Consider the following 22,529-nt stretch of genomic DNA (forward strand, 5'->3'; position numbering starts at 1 on the left):
GGTAATCCAATCAATACACCCTTTACCTCGATGACTTGTGGCTTGAGCACAGTAGCAGGTCTCATAGGTATAAGTTACAAACCAGAGACAGACCCATTTTCAACCTGATGAGTGTGGCAGAAATGGGACAGGGACAGGTGAGAGGGGCAGCCTGTGGGGTCTTTTGTGGAAGCCGAGGCATGCAGTGGTGTCGGGAAGACAAAGTTGGGAGGGTGAAGGGCACAGAGCAGTTTGTTCTGCAGAAAATTAGTACTGTGGGCTCTGTGGCCACCGAGTGTGGTGGCATCGGTTATCTGTGTGAGGTATGGAGGGATCTGCACTGGGGTTTGAATCACAGCACTTTACTGAGGATGAACTTAAGCTAGTTAAACCCTGTGACTTTTCTGTGTCTTAGGTTTCTACTGTTTGATATTTGACCTGATAAAATAGGGAAGATAGCACACTCATTTCGTTTTGTTGAGGGGATTAAAGGAAATAACGTGATAAATGTTTGGCACAGAAAAAGTTCTCAGTAGATAGAGGCAATGTGTGTGTGTTCTATTGTTATTATTAATTCAGTGTATTTCAAGATGAGATTTCGGAGCCAGATGTGGTGGTGCACATGCTTGAACTGGGGAGGCTGGGACGAGAGGACTATGCGTTGGAGGCTCATTGGACCACGTGAGAGTTGCAGGATAGCCTTGGCTACACATAGAGAGCCTGATTGGGAGACGGAGTGTGCTTGCTATAGCCTTGGGTTTCCAGTGAATTCTGCTTACATGCCTTAACCCTGTTTCTTCCTAGGAATCCCCTGTGGCATCTGATACAAAAATACAGGGGGGGTGGGGGGGTGAGGGGAAGATACCAAAGTTTGGGTAGCTTCCCTGTGACTGCCAGCTGTGGTCACTGCCATCCACAGAGTTCATCTGGATGGAACCAGTTTACAGCAGAGGAAATGTAAGAACCAGTGGCCAAAGGCCAGGAACATGAAGGAGGAAAGAAAACTGGGTTTAATTAGTCTGACATTCTCCCACCTCTTCTCATTCATTCATTCATTCATTCATTCTCTGTCCCTGTCTGTCTCTCTGTCTCTGTCTGTCTGTCTGTCTGTCTGTCACTCTGTATATGTGTTATATGTGTATTCCTCTGTGTGAAGGCCAGGAATCAGTATTGAGAGTCTTCCTCTATTACCCTATTATCCCGTCTCTATTTGCGACAGCACCTCAGAGACTCTGAAAGCCATACATGTGGGCAAGTTGACAGGCCAGCGGATCCACTCCAGTGCAGGGATTATAGGCACTGTCAGGCCATGCCTAAATTTTTGTTGTTTTTAATGTGTGTCCATATTTCTGTAAGGTGACAACACAGGAGGCAAACAACTAAGTTCAAAGCCCAAACTTCAGCAGAGCTCAGCATGGTCGCATGTTCTAACTTATCACCAATGAGACCCAGTCACCTCCTGCCAGGACTTTACACTGAAGTGGGGACACAGCGTGCAATGTCTTAGAAGGCAGGCATGGAAAGGGCTAATAGCAGTGACATTAATCTTTATAGCGTTCCCTTCTGTGCCAAGAATTGCTCAGCACTTCTCAGGGCTGAACTCGCTTACTCGGCACAGTGGTGGTGTGGTGGCATGAGGGGGGTGAGAGAAAGAGAGAGAGAGAGAGAGAGAGAGAGAGAGAGAGAGAGAGAGAGAGAGAGAGAGAGAGAGAGAGAGAGAGAGACGCTGCGCTCCGCTTTGGTATTAGGCTTTCAAGCGCACCAAGATGCGCCAGGGTCTCACGTGTCCAGTCCTACACAGCACAGATGATCCAGAGGGGAGATGCCCTGACAACTGTTTCCCGCTGACTGACTTGGCTCTGCCCAAAACACACTTGTGCTGATCAGGAGTGACAGCTGCCCTGGGTTGTTTTTCTACCTTTTTCTTTTGAAGTCTGCCTTGAAGTAACTGCGTTTGTCTTCATCGCGGGGCTGTACCTGGGAGTCCAAGACTGCCGTGCTTCTCTCCAGCGGGCGTCCAGAGGTCAGGGACGTTGCTCCTCCCCCATTGCAGGCACGATTCATTTAGACAGTGCAGCCTCTGGGGGTGGGCTAAACCTACCTGCAGTTTGAGTGTAGAGAGAGCGCATTGCACAGGTTGATTTGGGCAGGTGAACTCAGGCCACAGATAGACCTCATGCGCAACTGCAACTGTAGCTTCAGGGCGCACAGAGGAGCTGCGAGTTTCTGTGGGATAAAGTCTAGTAATGAAACCTGGATTTTTGTACTTTGCCCTGGGATGACGTCTACCTGCTGAGATCTCAGAAGCATTCGGAGATTCCTTCTGCACCACAGAACCAGCTCTGCTCATGATCTATCTGTCTCGTTGCCCCTATGCCTATGTTATATGCAGGTACAACCAGTACTAGGTCCTAGAGACTGAGTACAGGTCCTTCTGCTTGCAGAGCAAATGTTCTAGGTGGCCTCTCTAAACCTGGCTTTATACTTTTAAATCTTTCAGGTCACATCCTGATTACATCATTAATTAAGAGGCCTGAAACTAAATGGTAACCCCATCTCCCTTTCTCCCCTTTATTATCTGTTCTTTTAGTAAAGTGACAGGAATTGTTTTGTTGGCTTTGTTGTCTCTATAAACGAGAGGAAAGGAGACAGCTCAGAGAACCCTGCTGTGTTCCTCTCTCACTGAGTCAGCTGTAGGTAAGGGCAAAAAGGCAAGAGTGTAAACCAAGGGGACAAGTTCTTCACAGGAAGAGCTCTGTCCTGAAGGTCGGGTCCCCTAGCCTGGCTTCCCTGGTCCTCTTGTCCAATTGCATGTTTTAGATGTGGAAATCAAGATTGATTTTAAACGTTAACTCACACTATGAAACCTGCTTGCAAGTTTAGTGTCCCCCACCCAAGCAGGGAACTCTCACTGTGCACCTTGGCCTAAGGGGCCCACTGAGATAGGTCTGATTCTGAGGCCTCTTTCTTACTCAGGGTTCAGCCATCTACCTCAAATTCATCTGTCATAGTACTGGGGAGACAGACAGCAGCCATAGATATGCAGGATCTCGTAGACCACCGGGGTGGGCTAGAAATCATGTGAAAGGCCATGGGAAATCACCGAAGAGGCAGCAGAGTACCGAGATCTACTGTTTGTTTTAAGATTGCCCCTAGTGGTCGGCTTGCAGCCCAGCTGATAGAGTGCTTGCCTGGCATGCATGAAGCCGCAGATGATCCAATCCCCAGGACCTTAGAAAACCCAGTGCAGCAGCACTTATGTGTATCCCGGACCAGAAGCAGGGGGTTTAGGAATTTAGTTATCCCCAAGTCATTAGGGAATTCCAGAACACTTAGGGTAAGGACCTCAAAATAGAACAAAAAGATAAGCTCTGCTGTTGTGTGAGGGGTGGACTGGCCTGGAGCATGAGCCAAAATGGGGCCGCAAATTGCAAGGGCAGAGTGACCATTCATGCTTGCTTCTGGCTGCCGGAACTGATGGTAGGGAGGAAGAGGAGCAACAAAGTCAAGGCGTATTTTGGTCCACAAAGAAAATGGTAATGTTTTTAGGAGAGGGGGATGGGGGGTGACAGGCCATTCTCCTGCTTGCTAACCTGGGGTAACAGACATTCTGTCTTTAGTTAGATGTGCTAGGACTTTCATCTGGAGTAGCTACCCAGAGCTCGCTCTCAGACCCCACAAAAACGAATCAGACACACTCTTCTCCACTTTTTTACAAGATTAAATTTTTTTGAGATATTTGTCAGTCTATGTGGAGAGGTTGTTTGTTTGTTTGTTTGTTTGTTTTGTGGGGGATTGCAGGCTGGTCTCCATTTGAGCTGAGGTCTGAACACCAGTGGTCATAATTCACCTTCATGACAAAGTAGGCGTTCCCTCATGCTCCTGGAACTCTGGCTCTGCCTAAGTTACCACCCCCCCACAGCCCCCACAAGAGAAGCATCGTCAGTAGTCACGTAGGCAATGATCCAAGCTTCTGACCTTAAGGCTAAATTCCTCCCCAGTTCCCTAGCAATAGTGAAGACCATAAAAAGGGCTGTTCAGCCCCACCTCACTCTCTTACCTCTTACCCCTCACTCTCACCCCTTCTCTCCCTTCTCTTTGTCTTCTCTCCTCTCTCCTCTGTCTTCTCCTCTCCTCTCCTTTCCTCTTTCCTCTCTCTTACTCTCTTTCTCTCTAGATTCCCCCCCCTTCTCTCTTTCTCCCTGCAGTTCTATAATAAAACTCTTAAACCATAGAGAGTCTCTGCTCCATCAAGGCTGTGCTCATTCTCGCAGATGTTGGGAACATCTTCCCTCATTCCTCTCTCCTCTAACCCCAGGGCTTTAGCAAGGTAGCTCCGGGGTCCCCAGGCAGGGCTGCACCTTGGCCACCCCCTGAAGAGTGGGATAGAGGAATGCCCACCCAGGGATGAGTGGATAGGTAGATAGCAGCCCTCCCATGCCTGACTGACCAGAGTATAGGTGGAACTCTGGCGGGGTGTGGGCCTTTTCCCCTCCCCCTCTTCCCCAGGGCCCCCCTTTTTTTAGTTTCCAACATTTTTGGCTATTTTGTTTATTTATATTTCAAAAGTTACCCCTTTCCTGGTTTCCCCTCTGCAGCTCCCCCACCCCCTAACCCTCCCCCTGCTTCTATGAGGATGCTCCCCAACCCACCCACCCACTCTCACTTCTCCGCCCCGGCATTCCCCTACACTGGGGCATCAAACCTTCCCAGACCAAGGGCCTCTCCTCCTACTGATGCCCAACAAGGCCATCCTCTGCTACATATGCTGCTGAAGCCATGAGTCCCAACATGTTTACTCTTTGGTTGGTGGTTTAGTCCCAGGGAAACAATGTGGGGAGCCTTTGTTCCCCTAATGATGACATCTTATAAGACCATGACTATAGTCATAACCAGGCTATTAGTGTGAGTGCTAGGTACAATGTGTAAGTCTTGTACATACAGTCACAACCACAGCTGCTAAATTCTTGTATACAACAGACTGACCTGTCTAGCAAATACTGTTTCTTTGTAAACATCCATCCCATCTGGCTCTTATAATCTTTCTGCTCTTTCTTTGGAAATGATCCCCAAACTCCAGGAGAAGGGGCATGATACAGATGTCTCAGTTAGAGGTGAGCACACTCATAGTCTCCTACTCTGTGCATGTGACCAGTTGTAGGTATCAATATTATTATTATTATTATTGGTGTTGTTGTTACCACCACCATCATCATCACCATCACCACCATTATCATCATCATCATCATCATCATCATCTTGTTGTAGCCTCTTGAGTAGAAGTCTAGGCTCCCTTGGCCCACTGTGTTGTATTAAATATTATTTTTGGTGGCATTTGGCCAGACTAAAAGAGTTATTGTATTAAAGAAACTCAAAGCTGGGCGTAGTGGTGCATGCCTTTAATCCCAGCACTCGGGAGGCAGAGGCAGGTGGATTTCTGAGTTCGAGGCCAGCTTGGTCTACAGAGTGAGTTACAGGACAGCCAGGGCTATACAGAGAGACCCTGTCTCGAAAAACCACCAAAAAAAGAAAGAAACTCAAAAATGTACTCCTTAGTCAGTCTTCCTGTGTTTGTCTTACATTGGTGTCCTGGGTGTTGTACTTAGCAGAAGGGGTGGGTTGAGGATAGCTGTTCAAATTTCCCAAGAATAGAAGTCCTAGTCTACTTTCTAAACACCTTTGGGGAGGAAACTTAATTATCTACAAACACATGAACAAATAAAAACCTAAGTGGGAAAAAAATAAACCAAGTTTTAAAGAGCTTCATGTTGGGGCAGAGATGGATCAATGGTTAGCAATACTTTCTGCTCTTCCTCAGGACCCGAGCTCTGTTTCCAGCACCACATCACCCAGCCCCAGGGGCTCGGATGCTTTCTTCTGGCCCCCACCAGCACTACACATGTGTCATTGCATACACAGGTACCTATTTAAATCCACAAAACGAAAGACAATACACAGAAGCGTAAGCATCTGTATCCGTTAACCCAACTTTCCCATGTGGCAGCTTCAGGTCTCCCTAATCTTCTCTTCTCCCCATCACATCCATACATCAATGGAGAAACAGTTGTTTTTGCCTTCTGTATTTTGGTCCACTATGCAAAAGCAAGATGTAAGGGAAAGAAAGGCTCAGTGACTTTGGAATCCTGTAACTTCAGTAGACTTAACTGATTAACACAGACTTTTTATTGGAGGCTCCTGATTATACCTTCAACCCCATATGACATAAATATCCTCTCTCCGCAGTCTTTGCCTGATAGTGAAGATCCAGATAACTGTCCATTAAGGTGAAAGGGAGCTTCATAAACAAACCAGTAAGCAACACTGAGAATCCTGCCAACTGTTTCTAAACCACTCAAAGCACACATTATAGTTCACAACGTCACTGTGCTGTGTTGAATTAAATAATTAAATGAATCTCAGAGGCAGGTTTGCTACCCACCTCAATGGTTTACACTCCTGGATGAAAGATGCACATACAGCCTTTATTTTTTTTTTATTGGTTATTTTATTTATTCACATTTCAAAAGTATACCCTCTTCCTGGTTTCCCCTATGTAACCTCCTATCCCATATGCCCACCCCCAACCCCCTAACCACCCTAGCATTCCCCTACACCGGATCATCAAGCCTTCACAGGACCAAGTGCCTCCCCTCCCACTGATGCCAGATAAGGTCATCCTCTGCTACATATGCAGCTGTAGCCATGGGTCCCTCCATGTGTTTTATTATATTTTAACATGCCTTAATCATCACAATAGCTGGGTCACTGTCTAACCTCCATGCAGTTAATCCACCTCCCACTGATAATCCCGAGTTATCACTTACTAAATTTTGTATTCTACCTTGGCTGCCCTGAACCCAGTTGGGCAGCCCTCTGGCCGGCCCTCTCCTGGCTCCTTCACATGGCTGCTATGCCTCTCTGTCCTCCACTCTTCTCAGGCAAGGAATCTCTTCTCCTCTACACTCTCCCAGCATGGTGGATCTCCTTCTCCCTCTTATTCCCAAGCCCTCGAGTCCTCAAGTCTCGCCTCTGACTGCCCCACACAGCCATTGGCTGCCTGTATCTTTACTTACTAGTCAGAACCAAGTGAGGGCAGGGTCCCTCAGAGTCTTCCATGTAGACGCTTTAACCTTAGAATACAAGCAGCATGAGGCCAAACCCACTATAGTGCTGTGTCTTCATCTTCACCATGCACAGGTTAAGGTTGAGTGAGATTTTCTTCCTCTTAACAGAGGGAAGTCCAAAGCTTTCCAATATAAGGATCAGCCCCCAGGCTCTGGGTATAATCAGTTGCAGATCGTGGTTCTTCAGTTAGTTCTTTAACAAATACATGTAGATTATCAACTATGTGCCAAGCCTGGGGACAGCAGTGACCTGGGCAGGAAGGTTGCTGTCTCTAAGAATTTTCTGTAGGATTTGAGGTCGATGTTTTAGATCCTGTCTTGAAAGTAGTTTGAATTTGTCTAAGTGACCAACTGTCAGGGGCTGAGGCAGGTTCTCGCAGGACCACATCAGAACAATGAACAATAACCTTGAGGACCACAAATATTTCCCGAACATTGCCTGAGTACAAGAGCATGCATGGTTGACAGCTGCAAAGAAGATAGATACAACCCTCAAACTCAAAGAAATTTTTAAAATTGTTGGTAAGTTTAGTGTGCTTAAGTGAATGTCAAGGCCAGGCATATAATATAGAGGATGAAACTAGCGACCCGCTCTCTTCCTCAGCTTCTTCAGTGTATTATTCAATTGCACATAGCTACCCCTTTCTCCACAAGTTGCTTTTATAGATTTTCTTTTAAAATGCAAGGTCCTTTGTGCTTTCTATTTCCTTTTAATGATTTTGTTGGGGGCAGTCAACTTCATTTTCTTCTTTACCGGGGGAAAAAACCAACAGTATCTGTGTAGCAGTAATGGCACCTCTGTGCCAGAGAGTAAGGTATGTATGGCTCTTGTGACCAGTGAAGAGGCTGCTCCAAGGGGGGAGAGTTAGACGAGCCCAGATGGCTTCACCAGTGGACTTATGTGGTCAGAGAAAAAGGTATACAGTACATAAGTGGTGGGCTAGTCTTTTAATTCTTTCAGAACTGGTGAATCCATAATGAAAGGAAAGAAGAGGAAATCAGAGGGCCTAAGAGCAGCAATTCCTGCGCATGCACATGTTCTCTGTCTTCTCTCCAATTTCTGAGGCGAACACTAAGCCTATGGATTCAGATAATGTAACCCTGAGCCATGCTGTGTAACTCTAGACTACTCAGTTCCTTTTAACTTGACCTGTGTCCATTGCCTTGGGCTATCCCAATGCTCTAAAGACCTCTCTAGGGAGGTAACAGTTCTCACACCCCACAGCTCCAGGGAGGGGCTGATGCTCTACTACCAGGATGGTATGTTTAGGGGATTCCACTTATTGCTATAGGTTCCAAACATGCAATCAATTTGGGGAATGTGGATTTACTTTGAAGGGAGCCTGAAGGCTCATTTCAAAGAAAGTAGGCAGTCTTGAGGCAAAGCACCGAAGAATAATTACTGTATCATTCACAAACTCCACCTACACAGATGCTCTTCCCACCTACATCCACTTACCCCCATATAGTAAATAATTCCCTACTGAGTTCCAATGCCTTCGAATTCTACCTAACTGAGCTAAAATACCCATTAGAACCTCATTGTTTTGAGTTTTATTTGTGTTAATGATGATTCTCCAAAAAGGTAATCCTGTAGTCTTTCATATTTCAAACTAATGCCATCTCCTGAGGGCATTACTCTGACATGGGCTATATTATAGATCTGACTTCACAGATGGTATTTGAAACAGTTTAATGATCTGTTCAAAGTCACAAAATTAGGTAGTTTCTAAGAGCCAGCTGAATTGAGATTTTTGCTGTGGCCTTTTCTGCTTTGTCTTTGCTGGAAAATATGCATCTTATCATTCATGTGGCCCACAGCATGGAATGTTTGGTCCTTTCTCCATTTGTATGCTGTAGACCTCTGATAGAACAGTTAATAACTAGTCTTGACCACTGTGAAGAGACATTTACACTGCCAAGGGTCTCAGGATCCCCCTATCTCCTCTTATCATATCCCCATACACAATCAGCATAGGAATTTTTCTGTGAAGATCATCCCCACAATAAGAATTGCCAGATTCCCTTTGTTAAGGAGAGATACGATGAGTATACCATTGAGGATGTTGGGATTGAGTCATTGAAAAGATTCAGTTTTAGAAGTCTTTATTTTGAGCAAATGTTAAAAATAAATTATTGGCCACAAAAAATTGTTTGATTTGAATTTCAGCTGGGCATGGTGGTGCACAATTTAACCCAGCACTTAGTGAGGTTAAAGCCTGCCTCATCCACATAGAGCGGTCCAGGCCACCAAGAGCTACACGGAGACCTTGTCTCAAAAAAAGAAAGGCTTTGGTTTCAAGCCTTAATTAAAACTTGTATCTTTAAGAAAGATGCAAAAGCAGTTATGCTAATAATAATTAGATCACTCTTTCTTAGAGCATGTCTTAGAGGTAGATAAGCTAATAAGAACTAAAGCCTGAGTTTTGATGTTAACATTTTGAGAAAGAATATCTCATAAATATAAGCTGTTTTTCTGGCAGACAATATGACAAGTGTTGATTGTGTGAAGAGAGAGATGGAGAAGGATGAAAGGATGATAATAATAATAATAATAATAATAATAATGATAATGATAATAATACCAGAGTTTGAGTCTCCAGGGGAGCCTGATCAGGCTGTTGTAGATTCCCTTTGGATGCACTGGGACCTAAATTGACTACTTGGACTTCCTCTGGAAGCTAGCCTTAGCAGGGAACAAAGGAGGGCATTTGTTATCTAGTTGCATTCTTACAAGAGCATCCTGTGTTACCAAGAAGAAAAAACAATAGGCATACTTTTTTAAAATTTTCCTTCTCCTCTTCCTCCTCCACCTGCTGTTTCTTTTGTCTTTTGAGACAAAGTCTCAAGTATCCCAGGCTGGCTTTGAACTCTGGCCTTCCTGCTTCCATGTCCCTAATGCTGGAGTTACAGAGGTGTGTCATCACACCTGGCTTCTTTTCCTTCTTCTGTAGTTCTCTAGAACTTGGTTTAGCAGCTCTTTGTGGATAGGTTAATGAAGAATTAATGACTTCTTATGGATAACTGTGGGATAACCTAGAGATACTCACATGATCCAAAGTGAAGAACCAGATATACACCAGTCTCAGGGGACCACTCTCTTTTCCAGCAATCCCATGAGTTTAATGACTTGTACTTTAATTAAAAAACACTTTAGAATGCTTCATAGGCAGAAGCGAGAGACTGTACCTATGAAATAGACAAGAATTCAATAGATATGAAGGAGGAGGAGAAAGAGGGATATCCAGAAGTCATAATAATCTAATAATACAATAGTAGGTCCAGAACCACAAGAGAGCATGAGAAAAACCCGAAATGTGTCAAGAAGTAATGAATATATCAAAGGAAGAGACTGAGCTCCTTCCTGTAATAAATGGCATGAGCCTTCAGCTATAAAGCACTTTCTTAGTATTATGTGTTATGAGGAATGAATGTATATATGGCTCTATGCATTAATGCATCTAAATGCATAAATGGGAGCACAACATCATGATCTGTGAAATGACATAAAGGAAAATAAAAGCACATTAATAAATCATATAATGTTCCCTGCGGAAGGAACCTGCTACAGGGGGGGGGGAGGGGAAATAAGACTGTTTCTTTTCTATTGTCATGTTCGCAAAACTGCTCTGTTTATAACTAAATCACCAATTACAGCATTGGCTGGAGATTTGTTTTCTTCCTAATGAGATTTAACAGGAAAAACTTAATGTAGCAGCTACGGCTTGCACTGTTCTTGAAGGCCGTCGTGTCGTGCATAATGTGCTGTCTGATCTTGTTTCTCAACTGGAGTTGATAAAGAGAAACTGCACTCAGAACAGCTTCAGGGGCAACCTAACCAGGAAGACGAGGGGTGAAGAAAGGATTGGCACGTACAGGAACGCTAGGATCAGGTGGGCTGTGCTCTCACTGATGACAGGCACCACTGTAACACCAACTCAGAAGCTCAGTGTAGGGACTCCAGTAGGCAAGAGCATGACAAACATGGCTCTCGCAGTCTTAGCCACTCCTCTATTCCCTCTGCCTTGCTAAAAACCATTAGATTACATTCCTAAAGCTAGCCATCAAGGTCTAATCCCTTATTGGCCATAGTCTTCTCTTGAGGCTGACTATCACCGTCTAGCTATCAAAGTATTTAAATCCAGTAATCAAAAGTACCCCTTTGGCTCACCTAATTCACATGTTCAAATGAAATTAAACACTTCATCCTAACACAGAGTTTGACCCTGTAAAAATTGCCATTTACCTATGGGTCATGGCTGAATCCTCTGTATCTAGAGACGGTATTTTGGCCCTCTGGGACACATATCCCTTCCCCCTCTCCTTTGTTCCTTTCCTCTTCTTCCTAGCATTCTATCTCCTGTTTTTGTCTCTTATTTTCTGCCCTTTCTTCCTCTGGGGCAAGGGAGCAAGCTTAAGCTAGTCTCAGCAAGAGGTCTCTGCAAAGGAATAGTCTCAAGCTGTAAACATCCTGGAGGAGGAAGCTGCGGTGATAGCTTTTGTACACACTGTCAGTCATTGATAAACACTCAACACTTGGACCAGAGTAAGACTTTGCCTTCCTTCTGAGCCTCACACAGAGAAGGTTTTACCACTTCCACAGGTCTGAGGCATCGGGGTCCTTAGTATGGCTGTGCCCATGTCAATCTCAGGACTCTCCCCAGAAACTCAGAAGATTATAAAGCATACTTCAGGGTGAGTCAGGCCCATTTTCAAAGAAGAGAAACCATGGAGAAAGACTCGATTTGAGTCAACTGACACCATTCTGAAGACTAGAGACCTAAAAGGAATCAAAGGAAAAGGAGGAAGTAGCCCATGGTTGTGGTTGTCATGGTTTGAGGTGCTCCATCATGCTGCCTACTTCAAGGACAGACCAAAACTGCTGTAATTACTGGAAAAATCAGTAGATCTTTTGTCTCTTGAGTTATTTTGCTCAAGTACTTTGTCACTGTTGTCAAAGTCTGTCACGAACAAATTGCTCAGCCTCCATTCCTACCCATGGATGAAAACAGGAAAACTAGGGCTCAGAACTATCAGAATTCTGCTGTTCTTGTCTTTAAACTCATGAGCCATAACTTAGGAAGCACATACATAAAGAATGGTACTGAACATTTTAGAGATGCTCCAAGCCATCAATCCCTTTGTGTGTGTAATTATGTTGAAAAGGACATAATATGTTCACTTTTACAGCATATTAATCTCTATTTTAGCTAAGCAGAAATTATCATATGAGTACTACTAGGTGTTGTTTGTATTTTATTTTAAAATGAGGCAAGAATAGGTAACATAAAATCTATACTCTTTAAAATACTTATTCTTAAAATTTAGCATGTAAGATATTTGTAGTATCATTAGGATATTTCAAATAGTTTGTTTTAATAGATTTTCCTTTCCCTTTATCTCTTCAAAACCCTTGCCTCTCAATTTCTTCTTCTAACTCCACTCCTCCATTTCTCTTCTTCTTTTGTGTTCCATGGGTTCCTTTGTTATTTTTACTGATCTGCTATATGTTTTCTACTCTTGGTCTCCTTTCTAGTTTCTGAGGCTTTATTTATATTCTTATACACACACACACACACACACACACACACACACACACACACACACACACACACACACACACAGGCTCAGATTGTTTAAAACCTACTTTTAATAAGGTTCTTAAATTCTTCATCCTCCCTTCTAGCCCACCACCCACCAGAGGCAGTAGAAAGGAAATGTTAATAGAGCAAAGGAGGGTGTGGACCTGTTCAGAAACAGTTTTTTGGGGCAATTCCAGTCTTTAGAGCAGGATATCAGCAGTTTAGTTCACACAAATCAGCAGCTGCATCTCCATCCACTCACAAACACCATTCACAAATCAGCAACAGCAGATTGATCCAGAAGAAACTGAACAGCTCTGCCAATGGGCTGGAATCTGCGGAAGCAGCAAGAAGCCACTGGAACACCACAAGAAGATCGTTGGTCATGACAAATGAAGACCAACAAAGAATGGCAAGGTGTACCAATATCATCCAGCATTGTCCACTGTCCTTTTGACTATATTTATGTCCTTTCCACACATCATGTGTTCTCTCAAGCATCCTCTCTGACAAAACATCACATGCCCATTTCCCAGGCTGCCTCCAGAAAAACACCACCTGTCTGTTCTTAGCAAAACATCCTCCCACTTATCTGCTTCAGCCAAAACATCCTCTCATAAGACAGTTTCCAGAGAAACATCACATAATACAGCTGAATCTCCAAAGAAACCAAAATTTTCTACTTCACACACACCACATACATGTATATGCAACAAATTAAGATCTACACATAAGAGAGAATATATGGCTTTTCATTTTCTGAGTTTGGGTCACTGCTTAGTATGCTTTCTAGATACATCCTGAAGTTTTTTAAATTTTATTTTTCTTTATAGTTGAATGTAATCCCATTGTGTCAATGCATCAAGCGTTCATTATCCTAGGTTTCTGTTGGCTATTGGACCTATAGGACGTCACACCCCCAGTCTGTGGCACTAGTCAAGGAGGAGTTAGTTACTAGGATAGGGGCTTCCAAATCTTCCCACGATGGAACTGCAGGTGACAGATGAAGTTACCAACTAGTGTTGCCAGACCTATTCTTACTTTCCATTTCTTTATTCTTTTATTTTAAAAAATATGTATTTTATTTGACTATCAAGCTTAAATACAAACGCATGAGGTCATTCTCTTTGGGAAAGATGTATAAATCCTGTGATGAGCTACAGATGTCCCTGCCTCCACCTGGGCACATACATCTTCAAAGTCACCTTTGTGCTTTCAGTTTGGTTATTGTTGTTCCCGTCTACCCTCCCCTTTGAATCTGTTTCCTTCAGTATAGCACAGAAATCCACAGACAGAATTTACACAGTTCCTCCATGCATGCTCAAGTAGCTGGCTGGACACCGACCATCGCCCAACACTGCAGGCTTCTACATGTCTAAGATCCAGCACAAGGGAGAACCAGATGCCTTACCACCTCAGCCATGTCAGATGATCCCCTGGTCACCCCTGAATGTGCTAAATATGGCTTTGGAGAGAAGGGAAGTTAACCCTTCTAGAATGTTTCTTCAGAACCCAAGGCATCTATGAAAAAGAATTCACACTCACAAGACTTTGGAGCACTAGAGACCTGGCTTTGTTCTTTGTCTGCAAGGGTTGGATCCTTGAGCACGGGCAAGTCTTGCTTCATGTTTTTTAGATACCATTTGTAAGACAAGGCAGATGAGCTCTTATTATCTCCTGCAAGATGGGAAGAGCATTAGTTTTAGGGATTGCTGTGGAACAAAATGACCTAGTCTTGATGTGGTGCTCAGAACAAAGCAGAACATACACGATCCGAACACATTGTGATCACTTGCTGGTGTTGGCTGGTAATATTTCTATGCTCTCAGTTTCTGTAACTCTCTCTTCTCAACAAACATGCTCTCCAACAGCTAACATGGATTCCTTGGGACCTTTGAGCTGGCTAGCTAGAGAAGCTATGCTCGGTTTTCCCATCTACAGTTTGTGATATTTGGCCATCATGGAATTTTTAATTGGAAGAGCAAGGGGCCATTTACTGAGTGGGTATCCCCCAGATTTGTATTGTTCATACCCCAGAGGTGTGACAGTCTGTGGCAAATTGTTTTGACAGATGTGTATCGATGGCAATTTCTCGGTGAGCACTGTCCTAAATTAATTAATCACCAGGCAATTTAATCTAAATTGAATGCTAGTGCTGCACACAGAAAATTTTGTTTATAATCCTTGAATCATCCCAGTTTAAATGAAGTCAATTAAAATGCTCTGTTCCTAACCACTTTTTCCAATTGAATATACCTAAATGGACACAGTACTCTGCAGGGCATCTTTCTCTTATGAGTTTGTGTCTCTTTAATGTCCTTGGGTTAATCATTTTCAGATACTCTTTGAGCTATTTTCTGCCATTGCTTTGAAAAGCATTTGCAGTTCATTTGCAGGCTGCTGAGGGAAGCTGATGAGGTGGACATAAAATATGGGAGCGAAGATCATGAGGTCCTTGTTGAGGGTTAACAAACAGTGTTGCTCTGTGTTATTGATCAACAGGTCACCAGTGAAAGGAGCAGTGTCAGGGCCAAAGGAGTCAAATGTCAGCTGTTTATGAGATAGGAGTTCCAGGAATGCATGGAAACAAGCAGATGGTGCAACCCCATGTGGACAAGTTGTTGACCCAAGGGCTCCTTTGTCGTGTGGATCTCTGAAAAATGCCCGACTTCATTAGCCCTGTCCTCCTCCCTGGGAAGCTGTAAATACTTGTGTAAACACAGAATGCACCTCTGCAGATATCCTGGGAGTCAGGGATAAGATTAGCATGATAAGCCCGAATGGCATGTCCCCTTTCTTCCCAGCTTGGAGTCACCTCCTGCCTTGGAGCTGAGTGAGCAGATTTGGTCAAGCACTATGAAGTGTTTGGGGTGGGAAGGTAGCATTTTGGCTGTTCAGAGATCCAAAGCAAGGCTTGAATCAGAGTCGAAGGTCACGGCAGCCAACGATGCAGCTTTGTGGTCCTCAAGGCAGTACTATGAACTGCTCTGGATGTTCAGTGCTGCACCAGAGTGGAACTGTATGAGCTAGCCTCTCTTCACAAAGTGTTGAGTCTAGCCTGTGACTACACTGTCTTTCCCCTCACTTCTTTCTGTCTTTTAAAACTCTCCTTAGGAGATTCTCTCTGTAATGAAAGAAGAGCGCGTGCTTCCTTCTCTCTGAGTCATCAGCAAGGGTACCACACCAAGGCCTTACCTTTGCCTTCCCACTGATGGGGACACATTGCTCCATGTTTTGCCACATAGAGAGCTGGGTGCCTAGGAAGAGTCAGGCGAAGTGGAAGGAATACAGGCCTGGATGGTTTGGCACCAAGCCTACATTCCTCTTCTATTGTTGCCCCTGGGCCACTTGAGCTACTCAGCTCACTAGGTAGGTGGGCTCTGAGAAGTTCAGCACTAAGCCCCCAGGAGGTTTTTCATTTTTATGCTGCGAGGGTATGCAAGCATAAGGTTGGTTCTCCTGCCGATGCTCCATTCTCAAAAACAAGTCTCAAGTGCCCCACTGGGGTTAGTGCCCCGAGTGCGAGATTCTCATCTACTTCTTCCTGTCCTTATCACAAACTTGCCAACTGGGCTCACCCACCAGCTTTTCAGATTTCTTGCCAAATGAAAGCCTGCTTAGCATTTTAATCCTTTAGCTTGCTGAGCCGAGTTAGTGCCACCAGAGATAACGTGCGAGCCCGGAAGACTGATATTTCAAATGTCTATTGAGTAAGGGAAGGAAGCAGCATCTCAGCCGCAGATAGAAGGCAAGGCTTTGTCTGCTGCCACTGTGAACTTTCACAAAGGTTGCTGCTGCAGTGGATGGCAAAGGAACAAGCTGCCCCGAGTGCTGTCACTGACATCTGTTACATTGATTCTGACAGATCTTTGGTGAGCTATTGTGGAGATTCCCTTGTTTCATAGAATAGGGTGTTCTCCCCCTCCACCCCCTCCCTGGGGTGCAGTGGTAATAGTAGAGATGGTTTCTTACTCGGAGCCCTGAGTTAGACCTGGGTAAGTTCTTTCTCAATCAGGCTCATGTTGCTATTTATAAGATAATAGAGGCCAGAGGATAAACTACAAATTAAAATTAAAACCTGTAAGAAAAATTAAAATGTTTCAGAAATATAATCCAAACATTTAGAAACATAAAATGGTGACCAAGTTCTAAGGCACTAGGAGAAAAGGTATGTGGAAGGGTGCATAAGGATACACTGAAAAATAAAAACAGGAAAAATTTAAATAAACAACAAGAAAGGGTGATAAACAACATCTAAAGGTAAATTCAAAAGCTTATGCATTCAAATATGCAAATATGCAGAAGCTTAAACGTTCAAAGGATGTGAGACGCAAGATGAAGACTTCAGAATCACAAAGAAGTAGAAATAAAGACCACTACTAAATCAGATAGAAAGGAAAAGCCTATTTAAAAAGTCAGGTATAAAAGATGAGTACTGAATAATCAAATTTATACTCTCAACCTAAATAAACGCAGGTTTGAACATTGATAAGACAGTCAACATGAACAATGAAGCTGTTCTGAGTAGTGTCAGTGAGAATGTCGCAAACAAAAATGGCAACCACTAAATGTCTTTAAAAGAATACTTTCCACATACTGAAAGGTATTACTAAATTAACTTCCAGATAAAACTGAAATGACTGACCTACAAAGGCATGAGTCCCATGCCTTGGCAGAATCTTCTAGCAGAGTTATATAGTATAGAGTCTCCAAGTAGGGGGTCCAGGTCTCTAATGAGTGGCAGTGCTTTAGGGAGCAGGAGGGTGTGTTTCCAGCAGTAAGTTCACTCTGGAGTTTTAACTCTCATGAGCTGTGAGAATTAGGACATAGGGTAGCTAGTTATCAATCCCAGTCGCTCCTCTCAAAGTCTTATATAGGAAAAAATAGTAGCTACAATGAGGAATTAGTGGTTTGGAGCCTTGATTTCATGTGTGTGTGTGTGTGTGTGTGTGTGTGTGTGTGTGTGTGTGTGTGTGTGTATGTGTACATGTTCAGGTATATGTATGCATATATAGGCCAGAAATCAATGTTGAATGTCATTTCTTAGGTCCCATCCACCTTGTTATTTTTCAGACAGGTTTTCTCCTGGCTTGTAGTTCATCAGGTGGGCTAGGCTGTTTTCTGGTGAGCCCCAGAGATCCCCCTCTTCCCACTTTCCTAGTGCTAGTATTATAAACAAGCACAACACTTGTTTTTGTTGTTTGCTTGTTTTTGTTTTGTTTGCTTTACTTTGCTTTCTTTTCATGTGAACTCTGGAGATAAAACTCAGAGCTTTATGTTTGCACAGCAAATGCTTTACCAACTGATTTGTCTATCTGACTCTGGGGCATTTGGTTTCTGTACCTTCCGGACAATCAGGGGATTGTGCAGAGTGGAAGAAGAAAGAACATATGTCCTAATGTTGTGTTTTTTTGAGGTTGTCATGCATTGTCTAGGATGATGGCATCAGCATACCAGATTGCTGCTTACATGGTGTGGGATGGTCAGAATGTGGTTTTAGTGATAGTTTTTTCACCAGGTGCATTTGAGCCAGTAGGACAACAGGGCAGTCCCATCCTGCAAAGCTGGAGCTCCCTGGAGAAAACTGGGGTGCTTAGTGTTGTAAGAAGCAGCAAAAAGAATCTACTCATGGGGTAGGGACCTGGCAGCACTTCCCATCAACACATGAGAGTCAGCAACCGTCCTTAAAGATGGTTTTCTTTTACTAGATGACAGGAAGTGGGCTATCTCTGTTCTGGAACCCTTGTCACCAGTGAGAAAGGTAAACATGGGGCCCAGAAGAAATAATATATATTTCACATGGCCAGATAATTGTTTTTCTGCTCTACCAAAACTGTCACGTGGAACTACTTGCCATTTTTTGTATCCATGTGTTTTCTATTCCTCTAAACCTTGGTCACCTTTTCTGGCTAGTTAAGAGACTTCCTTTTTGTTTTCTGTTAATAGGCTGGAGAGGTCATTTCTTCAAAGCTTCCATAATCTTTGTTGTATAACAATCTCCTCCATATTGAAAATTCTCTCTGGTGGGAAGCTTGTTAAGACTCAGGAAATACACAAAAATTACAAGGCTTAGGAAGTTCCTGAATTTTATAACTTTTATAAGGACTCCCCTTTGATTATATAACCAGTAACAATTGCTATGAGGAAACCTCTGTAACCGGCCAAACTGCTGGTTATGTACTGACCTCTTGGGGGTGTGGTGTTTTATTTTTCTTTTTGGTTTTATGGCTTTTTGTTTTTGTTTGCTTGCTTGTTTGTTTGTTTGTTTACTGATTTAAGTACCTGTGAATCATTCATGCTCCTGTAAGTAACCCCAATAAACTCTCTTGTGCCCTAAACTAGACTTTGGTGGAATCATTTTTTCGGCTGTTGCCCTAGTGCCTTATCTAGGGTGAATAGGTATTTATGTCTCTCCAAAAAAAACCCTCACACTTCTTTTGGGTTCCATCAACATTTCTTCATTCCTCTGTCAAAAATTAGTCTATCCTTCCGTTATTATCTCAGAATGTGTGCTTTCTGTCCCTTGCCTTACCCATCTCAGCTATCTAAGTGACTGGGGCTTTTAGAGAGGGGGAACGGAGATAGTCAGGGCTAATTTCTTCATCGGCAGCTTCTGTGAAGGAGTTCGTCCTCAGCTAGCTGACAATAAAGCCTCTTGCAGTTTGCATCAGGTGTGTTTTTCTCTCGAGTTATTGGGGTGCCAGCTCATCCTGGGATTTGAGCAGAGGTCTCCCCAGTTTCGGGGGTCTTACAGTTCTACCTCAGCATAAGGTGTGGGGCTGGCTGCATGTAGCACAGGCAACTGATAAACAAGCACCTTGCTTATCTGCTCGTACATAGAGTGGGCAGCCATGCTCTAATCAGGTCGTAGTTGCCTCCAGGTGGCATAGGAACTGGCCAAAAAAGTAAAAAAGGTTATCGTTTTTGAGTCTGCTTACATGTGGATGTGATTAAGATAGCTTTATGAGAATGAACTAAACCATGATCATTAGCATTTTCCCTATATACAAACATTGTCATAAAACACCTAAGATCCAAATGGAAGTCTTAAGGTCCTCTGCCCAGCTGGGAGTTAGTTGCAGGGAAGGGTTCCGTTGCATCATGTGTCCACCAAGCATTGTCTGTAGTTCTGTCATGAATGCCCAAATTGCTTGTAAAATGGAGTTTCATTTGAAAGTATTTGTGAACTTTTTGTTGCTTTTAAGTTCTCTGGCATATATGACAGACTCATCATACTTTAAAAGACTGAGAATCAGTCTTTATCTGGCAAGGCACCTGGAGTATGGTGAGTTTTGTGGTGATTTCTGTCTCACAGCATGTACACCCTTTGATGGTACTGGCACCTATAGAGGTTTCTGGAAGGTCATATGAGGTTACTACTGTAGAGGGTGGTTCTGAAGCTAAGATCCTGTTCCTCAATTGTTTTTTGATCTATCAGTAAAGATGCCAGGGCCAATTGTTGGGCATAAGGAAAGAGGCAGGACTTCCAGGTCCCCATAGGAAGAGGTGAGGAGATGCAGAGGAGGGAGAGTTCATCATGCTTCGGAGGGAGGCAAGGCCACCAGTCATGTGAAAACTAGTATGGAGTGGCCATAGGGTCCTGACTGGGTCTGGGATAGCAACTAAAGCTGAGGGCAGATTTAGGGTGCTAAGCTAAGAGTATTGGGAAGAGCACAGTAGCCAAGGGTAGCTTAGAGGAGCCCAGCAATTGAACCAATAAGGTAGGTTGAAATTGAGCAACATGTCTGTGTTTTTCATCTGCAAATCCAATATCCTCTGGGCCGGGGCTGGTAGTGTGGTTTACCTGGAGCTTAAAGTAGGGTAGCAAAAACTACATGCTACAACAGTACCACTTACCTTGTGAGGACAGCCTTGGTTGTAGACTCTGAGTAGGTACCAATAGGCTTTAGTACAGGAGGATGATGTTGGCTTTTGTTGCCTAATTTTTTAGACAGGCAGTGTATTCCTGTCCTGATATAAGTCTGTACATTTGTGAATCCTCTTGAGCAGTGCTCCCATGTTCTGCATTTCACTAGCCAATGAAATGTCAAAATCCTCCAAGCCTCCAAGCTGCCAACATTAAATGGGCCAAATGGGAGCATTTAATTAAATGGGCAGCCATTTCTTATAAGCATCCATCTCAACCATGTCTGAACACTAACATGATGATCACCAGCTCCAAATGTGAGGCCCACTGGGTCATTTTGACTCCATCGATGATAATCTTGATAATTTGATAATCCCAACTCTGAATGAGTACTGTGTCTTTTTGCTGCAGCAATGGTGTATAGCTCTGAACACCTCTTTTCTTAACTTGGTTAAGAAGATGAAACCTGAGATTATGTAGTCTCTGGCGAAGCTACAGCTTCACCAACCCTGTTCTTATGACTTCACCTGGTAAGTTGACTTGTAACAAGATAATTATTTTCGGGAGGGAGTCAGGAGCATTTCATGTTGTTATTGTCAAAAAATATGGACAGAAGTATTTGTAACAAATGAAAGAATGCTGTTAAGCTGTTGTGATATACTTTTAGGGAAAGCTAATGGTAAGATATTTTACATAAAATATTTATTGGATTTTAACGACTGAAACTTCTGGTTTCTAGATTGTTCTAGATTACTGTCACAGTTTGGATACTTCTCCACTTCTGTTTTACATTCTCCATTTACAGCTGTAACTATTCTCTTGTAAAGGACTCAAGATATCTGCATCTAAACACCATAGGTCCTCTACATGGTTTGGTCCTGGAAAGATGAAGACCTTGACACTGGCTATTTTGAATGACTTACACATCACATTTCTTTGTCACAGCATCTTTATGAGAAGACATGGAATGGGAGGAACAGTTTTTTCATTGTTAGGCTCCTTCAGTTACATCATTGATTGCCTTCTTTTTTTAAAATATTTCTTTTTATTAAGGGAGGAGATAAGTACATGATTGAACAAATGGAACTGCAGGGTGTGCCCTTTACAAGACTTGGTGAAACAATAAATCCATCAGAAGGCATGTGTCAATATCCTACAAGGAAACTTCATGCAACAACATTCAATGACGTTGAATATATACAGATGTAAGAGGCTCAGGGAGGCCTCACAACTCTTGCCACTTGAAGGATTCTTAAGACCCAAATGTCATCAGGCATTTTTTGAAGCTATATTTGGCAGAAGGTCTGTGACTGTTGTTGTGATTTAACATTTATTTCATAAAACAAAATTAAGAGCCCTCTTCCCACACCCCCAAATCTGAATCTCTTTTTTTTCTTTTGCACTGATAATAGGTTAGAGGGGACCATTACTTGTGTTTGTCTATGAGTTTTGAAATGCTGCTTTTTTTCAGCAGTCTATATAATAGCTCCTCTTCTAATCCTGTAACTTAGTTTGTAAAGGTGATTCATGAAGCAAGAAAGCATAGCCAGGGTCAAAGTCAGGAGTCTTCCCTGCAAGGACTGAAAATCCATAGGGTTTTCTATTTCTATATAAAAACAAAGCTGTGTTTTATGATTTTATGGCCTCTGAAGATAGCTTTTTAATTTTGGTATAGAAACTAAAATTAATCACATAGTTTATGCCATTTTGATTTCAAAATTGTTCTTGTTTATTTCTACTCAAACATCCATTCAATAAACATTTACTGAGTAGCTACTGCCTGTTAGGTATTCTTCAAAGCACTTCAAAGACAAACCAAGGAGCAAAGTGAGAAGGGCTATGAATGGTGGTAACTCGGAAGGTGGCTGTAGGTGGTGGTTTTCTATAATACAGCTCTCTGAGAGGAAAAGCTTTGTCAACAAGATCTCAAGAAAGTGAAGGAGCAAACTATGCAGGTAGGTGATGGATGAGGTTTCT

General features: G+C 43.1%; 1 long non-coding RNA gene across 1 annotated transcript; it reads left to right on the forward strand.

Annotated features, from left to right (window-relative positions):
• LOC115030604 (uncharacterized) lies at positions 1–21,684 on the forward strand. The gene is made up of 3 exons (XR_003836191.2): positions 1–137; positions 20,964–21,082; positions 21,380–21,684. It is a non-coding gene; the product is annotated as an uncharacterized LOC115030604 (long non-coding RNA).
• Positions 21,685–22,529: the final 845 nt, after the last annotated feature.

This window comes from Mus caroli, unplaced genomic scaffold (genome assembly GCF_978045245.1).
Source record: "Mus caroli unplaced genomic scaffold, Mus_caroli_1 scaffold_3, whole genome shotgun sequence".
NCBI classification, from domain to species: domain Eukaryota; kingdom Metazoa; phylum Chordata; class Mammalia; order Rodentia; family Muridae; genus Mus; species Mus caroli.